A 20,911-nucleotide genomic window follows, 5' to 3' on the forward strand; every position below is an offset into this window, starting at 1 on the left:
TGAAAATGATTCATCATGCTCCCAGAATATGTCTTTTACAATTTGAGTCCTGCCATCAAGGGAAAAAAAACTTCACAAATGTGATAACCTGGTCATTCCACACGTTTCTGTCGTCAGCTGACTTTATTTTATTTCCATGTAACGTTGCTGAGCCTAGAACTGACCGACTGAAGAAACCCCAGATCATAATACTGACTCCAGAGGCTTGTACAGCGAGCACTTCCCTTCTTACTCTGACACACCCATCCTCAGAGGTCTTGTCACCTTGTGTGGAAATACTTTTATTTTGTGTTAACTATAACAAGTATTTACATGATTCCAGTAACTTCTTTCCTCAATTCCTGTAATATTACCTTTTTTTTAATCTCCGTAGCTCTGTAGCTCCTACTTGCCTTGCTTGATGCAGCCAATTCAATTCAATTCAATTTTATTTGTATAGCGCTTTTAGCAATCATCATTGCCGCAAAGCAGCTTTACACAATCAAAAGAGTTATTTAAGTTTGTATGAAATGTGAATGTGTATGAATCAAAATGGTCAGTTTGTCCCTGGTGAGCAAGCCAAGGGCGACAGTGGCAAGGAAAAACTCCCTGAGATGGTAATAGGAAGAAACCGTGAGAGGAACCAGACTCAACAGGGAACCCATCCTCATCTGGGTGAAACAGAAAGCAGTAAATGATCCAATAATTTGCCCATCATGATCCTTTAACTTTTTATTTGGCCAGGTAGTTTATTTCGTATCAAGTGAAATTTCTGCAATTACATCACCTGGCACACCAACACTTTTCTATTAAACAAAAGCCTATGCTGAATTATGATAGCAACATTTAGTAATTACACCAGGAAGTTAATTCAACAGGAGCATTCACTGCAGAGAAGAGTTTCAACAATCAAGAATATTGATAACATACCAAATCTTCACCATCATCTGTTCCGCTTTATTCTGTATGCTGGGTCACAGAGGGCCTGGAGCCTATCCCAGGAGACTATCCCACAAGGTGGGGTAACCCTGGACGGAGTGGCAATCCATTGCAGGGCACACACACTTCCACACGACCTCAACACCTTCTACTGCAGGTTTGATAAGAACACCATCACCCACCCCAACTCACTGACAGCTCACATTACCACTCTAATAACCCTGATATCACCCATCTCCAAAGCCCCCCTCAGAATCTGCAAGGAGGACATCAAATAGCTCTTCCAGAGACAGAAGATCAGGAAAGCATCTGGCCCAGACAGCCCCTCCTGTCTCAAAGCATTGTGCTGACCAACTAGCTTAGATCTTCACACATATCCTCAACAGATTACTCCAGCTGTGTGAAGTCCCATCCTTCTTCAAACAATCCAACCATCATCCCATCCCCCAAGAAATTATTTATCACTTGTCTGGATGACTGTAGGTCTATATAATGAATTATTTTGAATTACTTGTATTGGCCCACCCAAAGAACATCACAGAGCAGCTGTTAGATCCCCCTTCAGTTTGCATACTGAGCAAACAGGTCAGTAAATGATGCAGTTAACATGGGGATGCACTACATCTTCCAACATCCCAAGTACTCAGAGACCTATGCAAGAATTCTGTGTGTTGACTTTAGTTCAGACTTTTACACAATAACCCTACGCTCTTCTCTAAACTCCTACAACTTACTGTACCTCCTGCAATATGTTAATGGATCACCAGCTTCCTGACAGGCAGGAAACAGCAGGTGAGGATGGACTGAGTTACTTATAGCACACAAATAGTCAGCAATGGTGCTCTGTAGGGATGTGTCCACTCCCCTCTGCTATTCTCTCTGTATATTAATGGCTGCACTTTCAAGGACCCAGCTGTCAAACTCCTAAAGTTTGCGAGTCTGCATATCGACAGGTGGGGGAACACCTGGGGCTGTAGTGTCGTCAGAACAACCTGGACGGAGTGGCAATCCATTGCAGGGCACACACACTTCCATACTACGGGCAATTTGGCACTGCCAAATAGCCTAACCTGAATGTCTTTGGACTGTGTGAGAAAACCCACCAAGCAAAGGAGGAACATGCAAACTCCTGCACAGAGACCTGGGGTGAGAATTGAACTTGGACCCTGGAGGTGCAAGGTAACAGAACTAACCACTAAGCCACCGCATCAGTAGAGTAAGCCAGATAATATACTTTTTACCTTTTGAGTATAAGGACACTAAATTAATACTTAGGCATATAATAAAACTCCCATTCATCATCTAGGCACTGACTCACTCACTCACTCACTCATATTCTATACTGCTTCATTCTGTATTCAGGGTCGCAAGGGACCTAAAGCCTATCCCAGGAGACTCAGGGCACAAGACAGGGTACACCCTGGACAGGGTCTCAATCCATGCAGGGCACACACACATACACACTTACACTCTTATTCACACACTACAGGCAATTTAGGAACGCCAATTAGCCTAACCTGCAGGTCTTTGGACTGTGGGAGGAAACTGGAAAACCTGAAGGAAACCCACCAAGCACAGGAAGAAACATGCAAACTCCATGCGCACAGAGACGGGAATCTAGCCTGGCCAGGAATCGAACCCGTACCTAGTGCTAACCACGACACCACCATGCCGTCCTGTGCATTGACATTAAACTTTATTATAAATTAATTAAAACAAATCTGGTATTTTGAGTATTTTCATAAAGCACCTAATTGAACAGTTAGAGATTTAATGACACAAGCACTGGAGCAGAAAAGAAAGTAGAACATTTGCACCACTACTTTCATTACTGAGGTAAAAAAAAAACATGCTATTGTACACTGATCAGTCATAATAATAAAACCATTAATATTATAACCATCTCAGTTTTGGGTTTCTCATGTGCCACCAGGGTAGGTCTGGACCATGAGGGCATGGCTCTGTAGGGCCTCTGGGGGTGTGTAATTGCACAGGGACATAGTGGCGGATCTTTTGAGTAATCCAAGTTGTGGGGTGGGGCCTCTGGGCATCAGACTTGCTTGTCAGGTGCATCCCATGAGTGCATGATCGCATTGGCGTTTAAAACCAAAACAAGCATGAGCAACTAGAGGTGGAACATCTAAAGAGCCTAACAAATATGTGGCCAACTGGGCAATGCAAGCAGGCCAGTTTCAACCGATTTGATTTGACACTTACAGTATATAAAATGTAAAAAATATTTTACATTTGGCTGACATGATCTTGCATTACACTTGCCTTCTGTTTACAGCTTATACCGTCAAGAGCAGCAAGGAAATAGGTCTACTTGAAAAGAACCCCAAAATTGCAAAATGTAATTGCAATCTACAGTAGGGTAAAACAGGGCCAAGTGAAATATTCTCCATCCATGTTTCGCATGTCTTGTGTATTCTTTTAATGCAACCCAAACAACTCTTAGCATCATTCAAATCCCACTAACCCAGCCTCTAATTAGAGAACTTTTTTACTCTGTCCTTGAACTGTTAATAAAAACTGTTAATACGAGTAGCTAAACATTAAGTAGCTTGTTTTTTTCCCCCATCTTGTCAAGGACATACTGGTTTAACGTGTCTCTGTTTGTTTAAAGTCAAGCTGAGTCATCATAAGCTGATTTTCAACATTCATCAACAATGTCAGTGCTGTGAGGGGTGGGCAGATTCAGTTCTTGGAAGTCACCCTTCCAAAGTCCACAAAGCTATTTGCCAAGATTTGATGAGAATGAGCATGTCAGGAGCATTCAAAGTAATTATGTCAGTCAAGGGTGTAGCTATAAAAATCAAACCAAGTACAATTTGTGGTTTTGAAGTGTAATGCATTACGGCCATATGTGTACATGTAAATTAACGGATACGTATGATGACATATAACATTGTTGTGGTGGTGTCCCATTTCTTAGGGGAAATATTTTAACCCTTCCCCTTTCCACTTCATTTCAAGGGACAAGGGGAAGGGGCAAGGGGTAGGGGAAGGGGTAAAAAATAGAATTGGGATTGGGCTTTAATGTGTAAAATGAGGAAAGGGAGACAGGAGGGGCTAAGAGCAAGAGTCTCCACTTACTCTAGCCTCACACACACACGCGCGCGCACACACATACACAGTGCCTGCATGCACAAAGGGATTTACTTAGGGAAACGCTTATCTGCCGGGATTTATTTTTTACTTTTTTGAAAGGTAACGTGCAGGTTAATTTGTTTTATTTTTACTTAATATTTTGTATTAATTATTTTTATGTGTTTATTTTTTTGGGCTGTAGATTAAATAATTTAAGTTTCTATTATTTCTTATAGGAAAATAAAATTTGGTTTACGAGTGTTTTGGAATACGAGCACACTTCCTACTGCACATTACTTGCTATTTTGCACTACTTATTATAGTATGCATGATGCACACGAGGCTACTTGCACACTCACTTTATGTACAATATACACATATATATTTTTATTGTCTGTTATGGCACATTTTCCCTACTCCAATCTTTGCAAACTTTATTACATATATTATTACATTACATATCATATTACATAGTTTGAGTCATCATAAGCACATTGTACATACATTACAATGTATGCTGGTTGCCCTTTATATGTACTTTAAGTCTAAATATATTAAATTTAGAATTGTGCGGTAAGGGCTTAAACACTATTTCAGATACGTAATTTAAAATGTTGTTATCAATTGTCAATTATTACCCTTAGGCTGTTTCACCATTAGTAATTGGCAGATCATCATATATAACAGCACAATTACAGTAGGTTGCGACATTGCAATTTTCACCATTCTTGTATTATAAGAGACGTTACAAACTTGACAGGGCCTTCAGGGTGAGCTCTCAAGAAAATGATGAAAGGTGTTGCTGCTTGTCAAACTTTGCATTCAAACTGAGAATGGAAAAAGAAGAGACATCACAAGTTATATTTTTTTACAAACTCTTAATCCACAACACTGCCCTTAGCATAGAAAAGTCCAAGTAGTTAAGTTTTCATAACTAATTAAAATAGGGCAAATGTGTCAGAACCTAATAATTTAACAAAACAAAACTATATTTATCTCTTCCCAATTCCTCTGCTCTCAGAACTGCTAGTGTCTTATGTTCCGCCATGCTTATTTTAGTCAAAGGATGCAGGCTGTTTGTCAGTACTGCGTATTATGAAAACTACCGCTAAACCTATTTATTAAGTCCAGCATTTTTGTAAATAGATTTGCCTTAGGTAAAGGAGCAGATTTCGGGGACTTATGGATGTAGAGAATTATGGTAACCTGGTATGTTTAGATGCTTGAGAGAGTCTTCCCCACTCTCATTGATCACTCAGGTTTGTTGACAGGGAAGCGACTGGTTGCTTTACATCTCGGCTTCCCCTCATTTCTGTGTTTCCTTTTAATCTCCCCTTTTAGTTATGCTGTTATAGTTAGTCCTGCCAGAGTCCCTGCTTTTCTGCTCTCTCCTCTTTTTTTTCTCTCTCCCTCTCTTTCTCTTTCCCTCTCTATGTCTCTCTGTTGAGCTATACATGTTGTTCCTGAGCTGCTAGTGATCCAGACCCGCTCTGCCCCTTTGTCTGACTCGTCCTGGTGCCCTGCTTCTGGTTGGAGATCTCGTCGCATGGATGTCCGGGTGGTCTGTCTGGGATGCTGATACTGACAGCTGTTCTCAGAGGACTTGCGACAGTAGTCGCTCAATAGTGAAGGACTGTAATTTCCTACAAGTCTACCTGAGCCTCCAATAACAAACTGGACTCCATATTACAGTAACTTAAAGACATGAGTTGTTATAATGAACTGCCAGCCTGGAGGTGGAATGTTCTCCCTGTGCTTGGTGGGTTTTCTCCTGTTTCCTCCCACAGTCCAAATTGCCCATAGCGTGTGACTGTGTGTATCTATGTGCCCTGTGATGAATTAGCACCCTGTCCAGGTTGTATCCCATCTTGTGCCTTAAGTCTTGAGGGACAGACTCCAGGTCCCCGCAACCCTGAATACAGGATAAAGCGGTATAGAAAAAGAGTGAGTGAGTGAGTGAGTGAGTAAATTTTAGAAATGCCACTTAGCTTAACCTGGATGTTTTTGAAAACCCTAGTACCCAAAGTAAACTCACCAAGCATGGAGAGAACATACAAACTCCACATACACACTAACCACTAAGCCACTGTGCCACTAAAATACAGTACAGTTATCAATTAAAAATTCTTTTTATGCCCCTTTAGAAGTCAACAGACAGAACTACAGACAGGCAGATAGACAGATAGAGATATAACATGACGTGGTATTGAGACTAATTTTGTAACACGCCAACAGATGCAGCACAAGGCTGGATGCACAGTCACAGGAAGCACTAACTTTCATAAATCAGTGTGACAAAAAACATCATCCTGTGTACCTCAGGATCCATCCAATTGGTGTTGCTCTCACCATGTTTTTACCATGTTTGCTATTTTATAATGTTTAGCAAGTAAGAACAAACAAGAAACTTGAAATTCGGTGTGAAACTAGGCTAATCTGTCACAGCGGCGCTTGACTTGATTTAGCAAGTTTACAGTGGTGCTGCAACAAGTCATTCAAGGTGTTTTAAGGGGCAGGTGCACTTCAGGAGTGAAAGAACATCACAGGAAGATGACGAGCGATCAGTTAGACCTTCAGTGAGCTCAATCCCCAAAAATGTTCAAAATATTCAGTAGCTACTTCATGATGATTGTCAGAGAAGAGTTCACAACATTGCTGCCATTGTCGTTGAGTCAAACAAAACAGTACAGACAATCCTCACATGTGATTTAAATATGTGCCATGTTGCTGCCAAGTTCATCCCCAGGCTGCTGACCCAGGAGCAGAAGGAACATTCTGTTTAAGTATGCCAATAAATTCATCAAAGTGCTTTGGACATTTTTAAATAACATTGTTAAGAAACAAAAAAGTAGACTTTAATGTTAAAAGAACTTAAGCTTCCTCTTCTAGACACAATGTATTTTGGCTGTATGTCCCCAGAATCAATTGTCTAAGTCATCGCCCCTTTCATGATTTTGGTGTTAATGTGTAAAACCACAAAAAGTGTTTTCAGAGAAACAGCCTGATATGACGCTTCCACCTCTTTGTTGTTCTTCACTGTGGTGCAGTTCAAGGCTTACTGTTCAGTGTAACTGTCATTCTTGCTGCTTTCAAGTCGCCCTGCAACTCATTTCAAATCATTCTTAGCTTCTCTCTTACTTTCTTTATCAATAGTCTGTGTAATCCTGTGTGGTGTACTTGTCTAGGCATGATTAGTTGTTGTTGTTTTTTTTTAAACCGGTACTGACAGGTAAGTTTAGTCACAGCTCAGGTTTTTCCATCAAGAGTTTACTTACCCATACTGAGTATTGGGTGACCTAATTGTACCATGAATGAGAGAGTACATACTGTTAAATACAGTATATACATTCAAGTGAATACTGTTCATTAAGAACCACAGGAGTTAATTCAGGGTGGACCGAGGCCAAAAAACAAAAAACACCATGTTTTTAAAAACAATTTTTTCTACAAAAAGACTCTAACTTGTTCTTCCCTAAATATTCCCTAAAGATAAAAGATCTCGCACCCATTGAAAATGCCAGTCAAGCCCTTCTTGTGCTTACAAGTGATATGCACAATGTGATATTTACAAAAAGCAAGCAAAACTAGAAGTCACAAACAAGCAGAACGGCTTAAACGTAAAAAAGAAAAAAAAAACCTGTCTTGGCTTCTGTTATGGCTTATATGTGGTTCTTTAATGATGACATAATCTTAACTTGGAAGCAGCAACATGGGGCAACACAGGAGTGGCAGTGGAAGCAGATCAATAATGATGTTGCAACTTAGTGACTTTTTTATCCCTTTGTTCTCGCTTTTTTGAAAGTTTTACAACTTTCACTACAGAAGAAACCCTAATGACTACCCAGGAGGGTGCAGTCCATCTTTTTTTTTTAAATTGACTTTATTCCAGATTGACTTCACCCATGTTTCCACCAACAGAGACGTTAATAAGCTGCATTCTGCATGACTAATCATAAATCCCTGTTTGCTTTGAGAGTTCCGCACTTGTTATCTCAACCATATTGTTTGTTTGTTTGTTTGTTTGTTTTTACAAGAATTTGTTTCCGGAAAAGTTAGTTATATTATGACACCATTGCATACAGCATGGGATATGAGCCCTCTTTACCACCACCCCTTTAACCAAACTTCCTCCATTCATTCAGTTTAAACTGTGAAATAACAGACCAAATCTCTGGTGGACTTAGGACACGAGAACATGCAAACTCTATGCACACAGACCTACTGTAAGGTGGGAATCAAACCCAAAACCTAGAGGTACAAGGCAAGGGTGCTAACCACTAAGCCCCCATGCCACAGCAAGCAAACGTATCCATCCATCCATCCATCTTCAACCGCTTCAAACGTATAAAATAATAATAATTTATTGTTATTATATCACGCAGTTGGGTTTTCTACATCTTTGTCTGTGGAGTCTGTCATTCCGTAACAGGGGCGTTAAAGTCATACTAGAACTTTTGGTTGCGCAAAATAATACAAAGTAGTTATGAGAGTGAACTTGTCTTAATTTCTTTATATAATCCCCAGCTACAGTAATGCACTTATGATGGAAACTTAACAGCTGTAGTTTTTGTAGTTTCTATAGTGTATCTGCTGCATCAAGCACTGTCTGACCTGGAGATTGTTGGGAGCTCTGTGAGATTCATGCTTTTTTGAGTTCTCCAGTGCCTTCAATACAATACAGCCAGCACTACGAGGTAAGCTGGAAATGGCAGGAGTGGACATATATTGACTACTTTGATAATGTATGAGGCTGTATGTGTCACGGTTCGTAGTTGCCGTGGTAGACCCAAGTGCAGATGAGGAGCAGGAAGTGGTGCTTTTAGACCTGTTATGGCAAGACAGGCTTAAATCCGTGCACAAGGCAGACGTGACAGTTAGATTGGAACCCTGCTTGCGCTGACGCGTGCACTTTGTACTGGATGCGGAAGCGGAGCGCCGCTGTGCGGTGAATGAGCTCCGTGTAGAGAGCCGGCGTGTGTAACTTGAGCTCGCATGGAATGCGGAAGCGGAGCGCCGGCGCGAGGTGAATGAGCTCTGTGTAGAGAGCCGGCGTGTGTGACTTGAGCTCGCATGGAATGCGGAAGCGGAGCGCCGGCGCGAGGTGAATGAGCTCCGTGTAGAGAGCCGGCGTGTGTGACTTGAGGTCGGGTTGGCTCGCAGATGACGCAGACGCATGGGAATTACTCGTGGTCGAGAAACAGACAGAGGTCGAAGCCGGAGATCAGGGGAAATGTCCATAATCCAGGCTCGTGGTCGAGAAACAGTTCCAAAGGTCAGTACCGGGAGAATCCGAGATGGCGAATGATCCGTGACGTGAGGCGAAGACATGGTCATTGAAACGAAGCGAGGTTGGAAACGAGAAGGCAAAACGAGACAGAACGCTGGAATACTGGACATGGTGAGTGCACAATAATCTGGCGAGGAAGTGTAGTTAGAGTACGAGTTAAGTAGGGAGGAGAGGTGATTATAGATTGAGTACAGGTGTGCAGAGTGGAGAATGAGGCGGTGAAAAGAAAGCAGTGGGATGGATCATGAAACTGGAGTGTGCAGGTGATTCATGACAGGGCTGTGACTTGGCGGGTCATGACAGTACCCCCCCCTCTACGAACGCCTCCGGGCGTTCTAGCAGGCGCCTCGGGGTGAAGTCTGTGGAACTCAGTAATCAGAGATCGGTCTAGTATAAATCTGGCTGGTACCCAACTTCTTTCTTCAGGGCCATAGCCCTCCCAGTCCACCAAGTACTGAAGACCGCGTCCGCGTCGGCGAGACTTAAGAAGCCGGCGAACTGTAAAGGCCTCCCCCCCATCTATGAGTCTGGGTGGTGGAGGGGGACGGGGGGGTGGAGCCAACGGACACGCAACCAACCTACGGATCTGGGAGACGTGGAAGGTGGGATTAATTCGGCGCATGGACAATGGCAGGGCCAGTCTGACGGAGCATGGGTTGATGATGCGGGTGATGGTGAATGGGCCGATGAACCTTGGTGAGAGCTTCTTGGAAGTTGTCTTGAGTGGAAGATCGCGAGCAGAGAGCATGACCCTTTGGCCGATGTGGTACCTGGGAGCGGCTAGACGATGCCTGTTAGCTTTGTGCTAGAAGATGCTGACCGAATGTTGTAGTCGGGTACGAGCACGTTGCCATGTCCTTTTGCAGCGGCGAACAAAGGCTTGAGCTGAGGGGACCGCGGCTTCTTCCTCCTGGGAGGGGAACAGTGGTGGTTGGTAACCGAGACAACACTGGAAAGGGGACATTCCCGTGGAGGAGGTGGGGAGCGAGTTATGAGCATACTCGATCCATGGGAGAAATCGGCTCCAAGAAGAGGTGTCGTGAGACGCCATGCACCTCAATGATTTTTCGAGTTCCTGGTTCATGCGCTCAGTTTGGCCGTTGCTTTGAGGGTGAAAGCCAGACGAGAGACTAGGTGTGGCCCCGATAAGACCACAGAAGGCCTTCCAAAATTGTGCTGAGAACTGAGGGCCTCTGTCTGAGACAATGTCTGTAGGCAGTCCGTGAAGTCGAAAGACATGAGTAATTAGAAGCTCGGCTGTCTCCTTGGCAGAGAGAAGTTTGGGTAATGGAATGAAGTGGGCAGACTTTGAGAACCGGTCGACCACGGTTAAAATACAGGTGTTGTTGTCTGAAGGTGGTAATCCGGTCACAAAATCAATAGAGATGTGAGACCAGGGGCGGTGGGGAATCTGGAGGGGTCTTAGGAGACCCTCGGGGGCACGATTTGTAGTCTTATTTCTGGAACATGTGTCGCAGGATGCCACAAAGTCTCCGACATCTTCCTTGATAGTGGGCCACCAAAAGCGTTGTTGCGTCAAAAAACGGGTACGGGTCACCCCTGGGTGGCAGGCTAGTCTGGAGCAGTGTGCCCAATCCAAAACTTGGGGGCGTAGACGTGCTGGTACGAAAAGTAGCCCAGGTGGGACATTGCTTGGGCCCGGCTCTTGTTCAAGGGACTGAAGGACTGCGTTCTCCACTTCCAGCCGTGTAGTGGCCACAAGACAGTGAGGTGGAAGGATGGTCTCTATTGAGGGTGTATCCTGAGGAGTGGAGAACTGCCGGGAGAGGGCATCGGGCTTGACATTCTTGGAACCTGGGCGATAGGACAGCGTGAAGTGGAAGCGTGAGAAGAACAATGACCAGCGTGCTTGGCGTGAGTTGAGTCTTTTGGCTGATCTTAAGTATTCAAGGTTCTTGTGGTCAGTCCAGACTAAAAACGGGTGTTCAGCCCCCTCCAGCCAGTGTCTCCATTCCTGAAGGGCGAGCTTGACTGCCAGTAACTCACGGTCTCCGATGTCATAGTTGCGCTCCGGGGCCGTGAGTCGACGGGAAAAGAAGGAGCAGGGGTGAAGCTTATTATCCTTTGGTGACCTCTGAGAAAGAACGGCCCCGACTCCCGTCTCAGAAGCGTCAACTTCGACAACAAATTGAAGGGAGGGGTCTGGGAAGGTAAGGATGGGTGCCATGGTAAAACGGTGCTTGAGTTCAGCTAGAGCCTTCTCTGCCAGGGGATTCCATTTAAATGGCGTCTTAGTGGAGGTGAGTGTTGTGAGCGGGGCTGCCACCGTGCTGTAACTCCTAATGAAACGGCGATAAAAGTTGGCAAACCCCAGAAAGCGTTGAAGCTCTCGTCTACAAGATGGCACTGGCCAGTCTGTGACTGCCTTGACCTTGGTCGGGTCCATTTGAATGCCCGCAGGTGAGATAGAGAATCCTAGGAAGGAGGTGGAGTCAACGTGAAACTCACATTTTTCAGCCTTGACATAAAGTTTGTTTTCCAGTAACCGTTGTAGAACCTGACGTACGTGGATCTTGTGTTCCCTCAGTGAACGAGAAAAAAACAAGATATCGTCAAGATATGCAAACACAAAGATGTTGAGGAAGTCTCTGAGGACATCATTAATGAGTGCCTGGAAAACTGCGGGTGCGTTGGTTAAACCGAATGGAACCACCAGGTATTCATAGTGACCAGTAGGGGTGTTAAAGGCGGTCTTCCACTCATCACCTTCCCTTATTCTGACTAGGTGGTAAGCATTTCTCAGGTCTAACTTGGTGAAAATGCGGGCATCCTGGAGCAGCTCAAAGGCAGTAGACATTAAGGGAAGTGGATAGCGGTTTTTAATGGTGATTTTATTCAATCCTCTGTAATCGATGCAGGGTCTGAGGGACTTGTCTTTCTTTTCCACAAAGAAAAATCCCGCACCAGCAGGGGAGGACGAGGGGCGGATGATCCCTGCCGCAAGCGATTCGGTAATATATTGTTCCATGGCCTCTCTTTCAGGGCGAGAGAGGGAGTAGAGTCGTCCCTTGGGTGGGGTGGTGCCTGGGAGGAGATCAATAGCACAGTCGTAGGGTCGGTGAGGTGGTAGTGAGACAGCCCGTGACTTGCTGAAGACCGGCTGCAGATCTAGGTAATCTACCGGGACCTGGGATAAACTGGGAATCTCCTCCTGTGGCGTGGAACGAGTCTGGGTTATGGCCGCGGAGCGTAGACATGAAGAGTGGCAAGTTGGGTGCCAATCGAGAATGCTCATTCTTACCCAATCGATGTGGGGGTTATGTATCCTTAACCATGGCAGCCCCAAAATGATCGGGGCGTGTGCATTTCTCACGATGAGGAAGGTGATGGTTTCTGTATGGTTGCCAGAGAAGCATAGCGTAACGGGGGAAGTGCGGTGAGTAATCTGAGAAAGTTTGCTTCCATCGAGCGCCTGAACATTGAATGGTTGAGTGACTCGTACAAGCGGAATCTCCAATTGAGAGGCCGTGGCTGAGGACATTAGGTTTTGGTCGGCTCCAGAGTCCACCAGGGCATATGTAATATGAGACTGCTCTTTGAGGGTTAGTGTAACAGCAAAGCATGATCGTTTATCTGAGAAAGAGGTAAAGCTGGAGTTCCCCATGGTACCCAGCATAACCGGGGGGTTCCGCCCCTTTAATGGGCAGTTACATACGGCATGGCCAATCCTTCCGCAGTAAAAACAGGCCCCGTCATCCCTTCGCCGTTGCCGTTCCTTTGGCGAGATGCGTGTGCGGTCAACCTGCATTGGTTCAGGAGATGAATTCGATGTGTCTGAGGTCATGGTCGGGGGGTAAGGCTTAGGAGATTGATAATGTTCCTCTTGCCGAGTCCGTTTATGGGCGTCAATACGGGTCGCTAGGTCAAATAGCCCCTGCAGATCCGATGGAAGCTCACGGGCTGCGAGCTCATCCTTGATTAAATCGGAAAGTCCATGAAAAAATGCATCAAAGAGCGCCTGCTCACTCCAGCCACTAGAGGGAGCCAAAGTACGAAAATCAATGGCATAGTCAGAGACGGAGCGAGCCCCCTGGCGTAGCTGGAGTATTTGGTTTGCTGCCTGGTGTCCCGAAAATGAACGGTCGGAAACTCTCCTCATTTCATCAGCGAAAGCTTTGAGGGTCAAACAGCAGGGAACCTGTGCATCCCATAGTGACGTTCCCCAATCCCTTGCCTTCCCAGAGAGGAGGGTGATTATGTAAGCGACTTTTGACCATTCTGTGGGGAATGAGGAGGCTTGCAGCTCAAACACGAGAGAGCACAGAGAGAGAAAAGAGCGACAGGTGGAGGGATCCCCGTTATAGGTGGGTGGCGCCGGGAGACATGGCTCGCGATGGAAGGCATCCACCGGAGGGGGGGGCAAACAAGGGGGTGCTGAGGACGGGTGTGTTTGCTGCACTTGGTTGGTGAGTAACGTCAGGGTCTCTGTGAGAGTTTGGAGAGTGTTCGTTATCTGTCGAATTTCCTGCTGGTGAGTATCCAAGAGAGTTTCTTGACTCTTTAATGCCCCCTCCAGGTGAGTAATCTCTGCTGGGTCCATATTTGGCCAGATTATACTGTCACGGTTCGTAGTTGCCGTGGTAGACCCAAGTGCAAATGAGGAGCAGGAAGTGGTGCTTTTAGACCTGTTATGGCAAGACAGGCTTAAATCCGTGCACAAGGCAGACGTGACAGTTAGATTGGAACCCTGCTTGCGCTGACGCGTGCACTTTGTACTGGATGCGGAAGCGGAGCGCCGCTGTGCGGTGAATGAGCTCCGTGTAGAGAGCCGGCGTGTGTAACTTGAGCTCGCATGGAATGCGGAAGCGGAGCGCCAGCGCGAGGTGAATGAGCTCTGTGTAGAGAGCCGGCGTGTGTGACTTGAGCTCGCATGGAATGCGGAAGCGGAGCGCCGGCGCGAGGTGAATGAGCTCCGTGTAGAGAGCCGGCGTGTGTGACTTGAGGTCGGGTTGGCTCGCAGATGACGCAGACGCATGGGAATTACTCGTGGTCGAGAAACAGACAGAGGTCGAAGCCGGAGATCAGGGGAAATGTCCATAATCCAGGCTCGTGGTCGAGAAACAGTTCCAAAGGTCAGTACCGGGAGAATCCGAGATGGCGAATGATCCGTGACGTGAGGCGAAGACGTGGTCATTGAAACGAAGCGAGGTCGGAAACGAGAAGGCAAAACGAGACAGAACGCTGGAATACTGGACATGGTGAGTGCACAATAATCTGGCGAGGAAGTGTAGTTAGAGTACGAGTTAAGTAGGGAGGAGAGGTGATTATAGATTGAGTACAGGTGTGCAGAGTGGAGAATGAGGCGGTGAAAAGAAAGCAGTGGGATGGATCATGAAACTGGAGTGTGCAGGTGATTCATGACAGGGCTGTGACTTGGCGGGTCATGACAGTATGACTTTGGGTCTGATTTGGTAGTCTGCAGCACAGGGGCTCTTCAGGATACTGTGCTGTCTCCCTTCCTCATCACCATCTTCACATCAGGCAAGGGTGCGGCCGGCATGTTTTTGCGTAAAAATAAACACAATAAAAATCATTTGATTAGAGCACATGTTAGTATTAAGCAAATACAATCTTAGATGACAACAACATATAACATTTCTCACCATGTATCTATTTTTATAACAAAAGTGCAATAAATCCTGCTTTCATGAGACTTAAGAGGGTAAGTTGCTTTCAGGTGCTGCTAATCATCAGCCCTTGACTGAATGATCAACATGTGCAGACCTCTATAAAAGCAGAAGTTTTGGCAGTTTCCTGGTCAGGAGCATTCAGGTGAGTGTTAACACCATGTCAAGAGGGAAAGACATAGGCAAATGTCTTAGAGAAGCAATAGTTGCTGTACATCAATTCGGAAAGAGGTATAAAAAAAACATTTTCCAAACAACTTGGAGTTCAACATTTTACAGTGAGAAATATTATTCACAAGTGAAAAGCATTCAAGACAGTTGTCAGGAGAAACCTCTTCTGTCTTAAAAGAACATAAAACTGCATCTGAACAAAACAAAAGACTTGATGAGACCAAATTGTTGTTTGGCCTTAATGTCGAGCATCATGTTTGGCAAAAAACAACAACAAAAAAAAACATTTTTTATCAGAAACATCCCATACCCTGAAGTCTTCTGTATACCAGAGTATTCTACAGGCAAATGCGAGGCCATCTGTCCGACAGCTTGGATGAAGTTGGTCGAAATTTGGTCATGCAACAGGACAATCCAAAACACAGCAGTAAATCTACATCAGAATGGCCAAAAAATATAAAGAAGAATGAACCAAAATGATGTGAGAGACTGAGTCCAACAAGAAACAATTCCTTCAAGTTATTGCTGCTAAAGGGTAGGGCGCTCTGCTATATTCTCTCTGAACATCTAGCTTGGTTTGGCACTCACACTTGTCCAGTGACTCCCATGTCAAAAACCACCCAAAGGCAGGGTTATATTTTAATAGTTGCCATTGTGTATACTCCTAATCTATTTATTCTGTGCCAAAAGCAATACAAACAAAACAAAACAAACAAAAAAAAACACTTGATCTTGGGTCTCCTCCCAGTTCTGGCAACATTTTCCACTCACACACTTGCATGACCTCATTTAGCACACACTTTGAGTGTTTGAACATTCAGCATTTGAAAGCTAAGCTAATTAAAAAGCTGCAAAAGAGTGCAAAACTTTTACCTTTTTGTTATTTGACCTTAAAACCTCTAGATTATTAAGATTGATTATTGATTAATACACTGTAATTTAGATCAATAGTAAAAAAAAATGTACAGTCTTGGTTAAATAGTTTGAACAAATTCTACCAACAAAGCTACAGTACTGTTTGACCGTGTTTCTTATCCACTGTAACAGTGTGTATCCATGCAAACCCGTCCTATATAGCATAAGAGTGTGGTATTCCTTACACTTGTTCCATACACCAGTGTTCTGTATGTGATAAACCCAAATGTTTTCATTTTTTCACTTTAGGTCTTAGGGATTTTAAAAGTAGGGAACCCCCAGCCAAAGACTGAACAGTTTTTTTTTTTTAATAAAAAGAACCAGGTGCATATGGACAAAAGTTTGTTGCCAAACATTTATGTTGCTGTTACAATAAGCTCCACTCTTCTGGAGTTTGACTAGATATCAGGCTATAAGCTGTGGGGTTTGGTTCAGTCAGCAATCCAGTTGATCCCAAAGATGTTCAGTGGGGTTGAGGTCAGGGTTCTGTGGAGGACACTCAAGGTTCTTCCACTCCAACTTGAACACATGTTCTATAGTGTACCACAATAAAATAGTTATTAAAAAACAATGAATATCTTATCCTTTGATTAATGATTGTTAAACAAGAACCAAAGACGGTAAATTACAAAAGATTTCAAAAAAAGACTAATTTATGTCTCCAGTTAAATAAATTGAGCATGTAATCTGCAGGTGTGATGAAAGCACAGTAACAACAATAGCTGTGTAAAATAACTTGTCATGTAGCAGAAGGAAATCATAAATAATTCAGTTCAATTAATTTTTTTTTTTTTTTTGTCACTCATGTTCAAAATAGCCGCAGGTGTTTACAAGCAGAAAGGAATTAAAAAATATTAAATACAATATCAAAGCAAATTAGCAAGTGCTGACATGAGTATATGATCTTTTGGCAGGACTATGGAAAGACAAGCTTTATAAAGGCCATTTGAATGCTGCTTAACATAAAAATAAATAAAATGAAACTTACATTCTGCCTTAAAATCACAAAAACAGTGTATATGTGTAACAGTGTTTGGTATGCAGTATAATTATACACTCACCTAAGGGATTATTAGGAACACCATACTAATACGGTGTTTGACCCTCTTTCGCCTTCAGAACTGCCTTAATTCTACGTGGCATTGATTCAACAAGGTGCTGAAAGCATTCTTTAGAAATGTTGGCCCATATTGATAGGATAGCATCTTGCAGCTGATGGAGATTTGTGGGATGTACATCCAGGGCACGAAGCTCCCGTTCCACCACATCCCAAAGATAATCTATTGGGTTGAGATCTGGTGACTGTGGGGGCCATTTTAGTACAGTGAACTCATTGTCATGTTCAAGAAACCAATTTGAAATGATTTATTCTTATCAGACCAGGCAACATTTTTTCAGTCTTCAACTGTCCAATTTTGGTGAGCTCGTGCAAATTGTAGTCTCTTTTTCCTCTTTGTAGTGGAGATGAGTGGTACCCGGTGGGTCCTTCTGCTGTTGGAGCCCATCTGTCTCAAGGTTGTGCGTGTTGTGGCTTCACAAATGCTTTGCTGCATACCTCGGTTGTGGTTATTTTAGTCAAAGTTGCTTTTCTATCAGCTTGAATCAGTCGGCCCATTCTCCTCTGACCTCTAGCATCAACAAGGCATTTTCGCACACAGACCTGCCACATACTGGATGTTTTTCCCTTTTCACACTATTCTTTGTAATCCATAGAAATGGTTGTGCGTAAAAAATCCCAGTAACTGAGCAGATTGTGATATAATCAGGGCGGCCCACCTGGCACCAACAACCATGCCACACCTAAAATTGCTTAAATCACCTTTCTTTCCCATTCTGATATTCAGTTTGGAGTTCAGGAGATTGTCTTGACCAGGACCACACCCCTAAATGCATTGAAGCAACTGGCATGTGATTGGTTGATTAGATAATTGCATTAATGAGAAATTGAACAGATGTTCCTAAAAATCCTTTAAATGAGTGTATATTGTAAGCTAGAGTATGTTTTTTTGTTTTGTTTTTCACCAAGTTGCAATGATCACTAGTAGCAGCCCATCCCTTAAACTTAAGAAGATTAATTTAGGAAGATTCTAAAAAGCTTACTTAAGTGTGCAATATAAGAAATATTTTTTTACAGTGGATATTGTTTAAACAACTATAATAATAATAATAATAATAATAATAATAATAATAATAATATGTATATGTATATATAAATATAATAATAATAATAATAATAATAATAATAATAAAAATAATAGGAATTTTTAATTCCTAGTAATTAAATTTTAATAACATTATTAGAATTTAGACAATTCCCAAGTGTTCCTTGAACTAAAAATGATAAAAAATTGAAGAATAGATACAAGCAAAGATTGAAGTTATTTATAAAGCATGTTAACATTTAAAAATAGCTCCTTAAACATAATTTAACCCATGTCGAAATGAACGTTATTGGAAGAATTTTGTGCAATGTTTAATTTGCATAGAAAGTGCTGTCTTTTTTAATGCTGCCATGCAAAAGGAGTGAAAAATGTATTCCTGAGCAATCGATGTCAGCTAATTCAGTACCTACACTGTAGACAGCACCTTGTAACGTTGGCCGTTAGAGGCAGCGACTTAAGAAGACTTTAGAAGAGTCTTCTTAGCGCGCTAAGAGTGTGCGTTATCGGGAAACCGGGCTCTAAAAAATAAATGCCCCAAAGCATAGATAATCAAATACACCAGCACCAGTAATCATTCATAATATGTTGGATTATTTTAATTGCTATGAGTCACGCCTACTGTTCGCATTGTAATGAATTTAAAATTTGTATATAAAACATTGCTAAAGATTTAAATGCTAAAAGATAAAAGAGGTAAGGCTAAGGCTAGCTCACTTTTTGATGTAAATTAGTTAGCCAACTATTTCTACCTTTATATGTAGGAAATCATTTTGGAAATACAACTCAGCACCGACAGTGTGTAAATTTCACAGCGGTGCTCAAACAGCTAAAATGAGACATCTGGCTTCCTTCATTTATCATCATCTGTCCTGTAGAGCAAAACCCCATTGTGCCCAAAGTCTCCCGGAATAGGGTCCAAGTCCCCCGTGACCCTGTACAGGATAAGAGGTATAGAAGATGAATCGAATTATCCTATGTATGTAAAGTGTACGCCTGAACGCACCGTGCACACCTAAACAAACTCCTCGATGTCCTTTTTCATGGAAGGCCACCAGAACGCCCGCTTTTTCATGGAAGGCCACCAAAATGCCTGCTTCACGAACTCTGATCTTAAAGTTTGGGGCACGTAGAGTCGTCCAGGCGGCGCACCTGCCGGTTCGATCTCTGCAGCCTGAGCCTGGCGTACCATAGTCTCTAAGTCCCATTGGAGAGGTGCAATGACACGTGAAGTGGGTATGACAGGCACGGGGTCCACCCAGGGGGCGTCTTCCTCTTGTTGTCGGGAGAGGGGCGTCGGTCTTGGTGTTTTTGGACCCTGGGCGGTATGACAGATGGAAGTCGAACTGTTCAAAGAATAGTGTCTATCGTGCCTGCCGTGGGTTGAGTTGTTTGAGACTTCTAATGGTGATGAGATTCTGGTGGTCCGTCCAGACGACGAACGGCTCACTGGCGCCCTGGAGCCAGTGACACCATTCCTCCAAGGCCCACTTTATGCCCAACAGCTCGCAGTCCTCTACCCCGTATCACTGCTGAGTGGGGTTAAATTTTTTGGAAAAGAAGCCACAAGGGTGTAGCTTCTGGTCTGGACCTCGCTGGGAGAGAACAGCGCCAGTGGCCACATTCGACGTGTCCACCTCCACAACGAACGGCTGGTTGGCATCTGGGTGAAGAAGAATAGGGGCGGTGGTAAAATGATGGCAAAGTTCTTTAAATGCAGAAATGGCGGCGGGAGTGAGTTGGAAGGGATGAGGTGAGGGCCTGGTCAGACTGGTTAGTGGTGCTGCAACTGTACTGTAGCCCCGGATAAAGCGACGGTAGAAGTTCGCAAACCCAAGGAACCGTTGAAGCTGTTTGAGAGTCTTGGGTAGGGGCCAGTGACGAACAGCTTCCAGTTTCTGCGGGTCCATGGCCACACCCTGGGACGAGATAACAAAACCCAGGAACGTGGTGGAGTGCTTGTAAAAAGCACATTTTTCCAACTTGCAGTACAGTTGGTGAGCGAGCAGTTGGCGATCTCTTGAGAACAGCCCGGACGTGCTGGATGTGTTCTTCAGTGGTGCGAGAATATATGAGAATGTCGTCTAAGTAGACGAACACCCATCGGCCTAGCATGTCTCAAGACGTCATTGATGAATTGTTGAAAGGCAGAGGGTGCGTTACAAAGTCCGAATGGGATGACCAGGCTCTCATAATATCCGGTGGGAGTGATGAAGGCCGTCTTCCACTCATCGCCCTCTCTGATACACACCAAGTTGTAGGCGCTCCGGAGGTCAAACTTCGTGAACACAGTGGCACCAGAGAGGGCTTCCAGGGCTAAGTTGGTTAGCGGCAATCGGTGACGGTTCTTAATAGTGATCTTATTTAGCACCCGATAGTCAACACAGGGGCAAAGTTCACCCCCTTTCTTCTTTACGAAAAAAAAACCCGTGGCTGCCGGCGACGATGAGGGCCGGATGGTTCCATGGCGAAGGGTGCTGGCGACATACTCCTCCATTGCCTGCGTCTCAGTGGCTGATAGCGAGAAGAGGATGGCGTTGATGTCAACATCAGGGGCCTCGGACTCCGTGAAACACGTCCCAGCCTGACCCCGTAGGCAAAGGTCAGAGCAGGTCGGCCCCCACTGGATGATTCGATTCCGGGTCCATAAATTAAGGGGGTCCTGCTGCAACAGCCAGGGGTACACTGTAAACCCAAATAAGTTGGCAAAACTCAAAAAATTT

Source organism: Clarias gariepinus, chromosome 22 (assembly GCF_024256425.1).
Source record: "Clarias gariepinus isolate MV-2021 ecotype Netherlands chromosome 22, CGAR_prim_01v2, whole genome shotgun sequence".
Lineage (NCBI taxonomy): Eukaryota > Metazoa > Chordata > Actinopteri > Siluriformes > Clariidae > Clarias > Clarias gariepinus.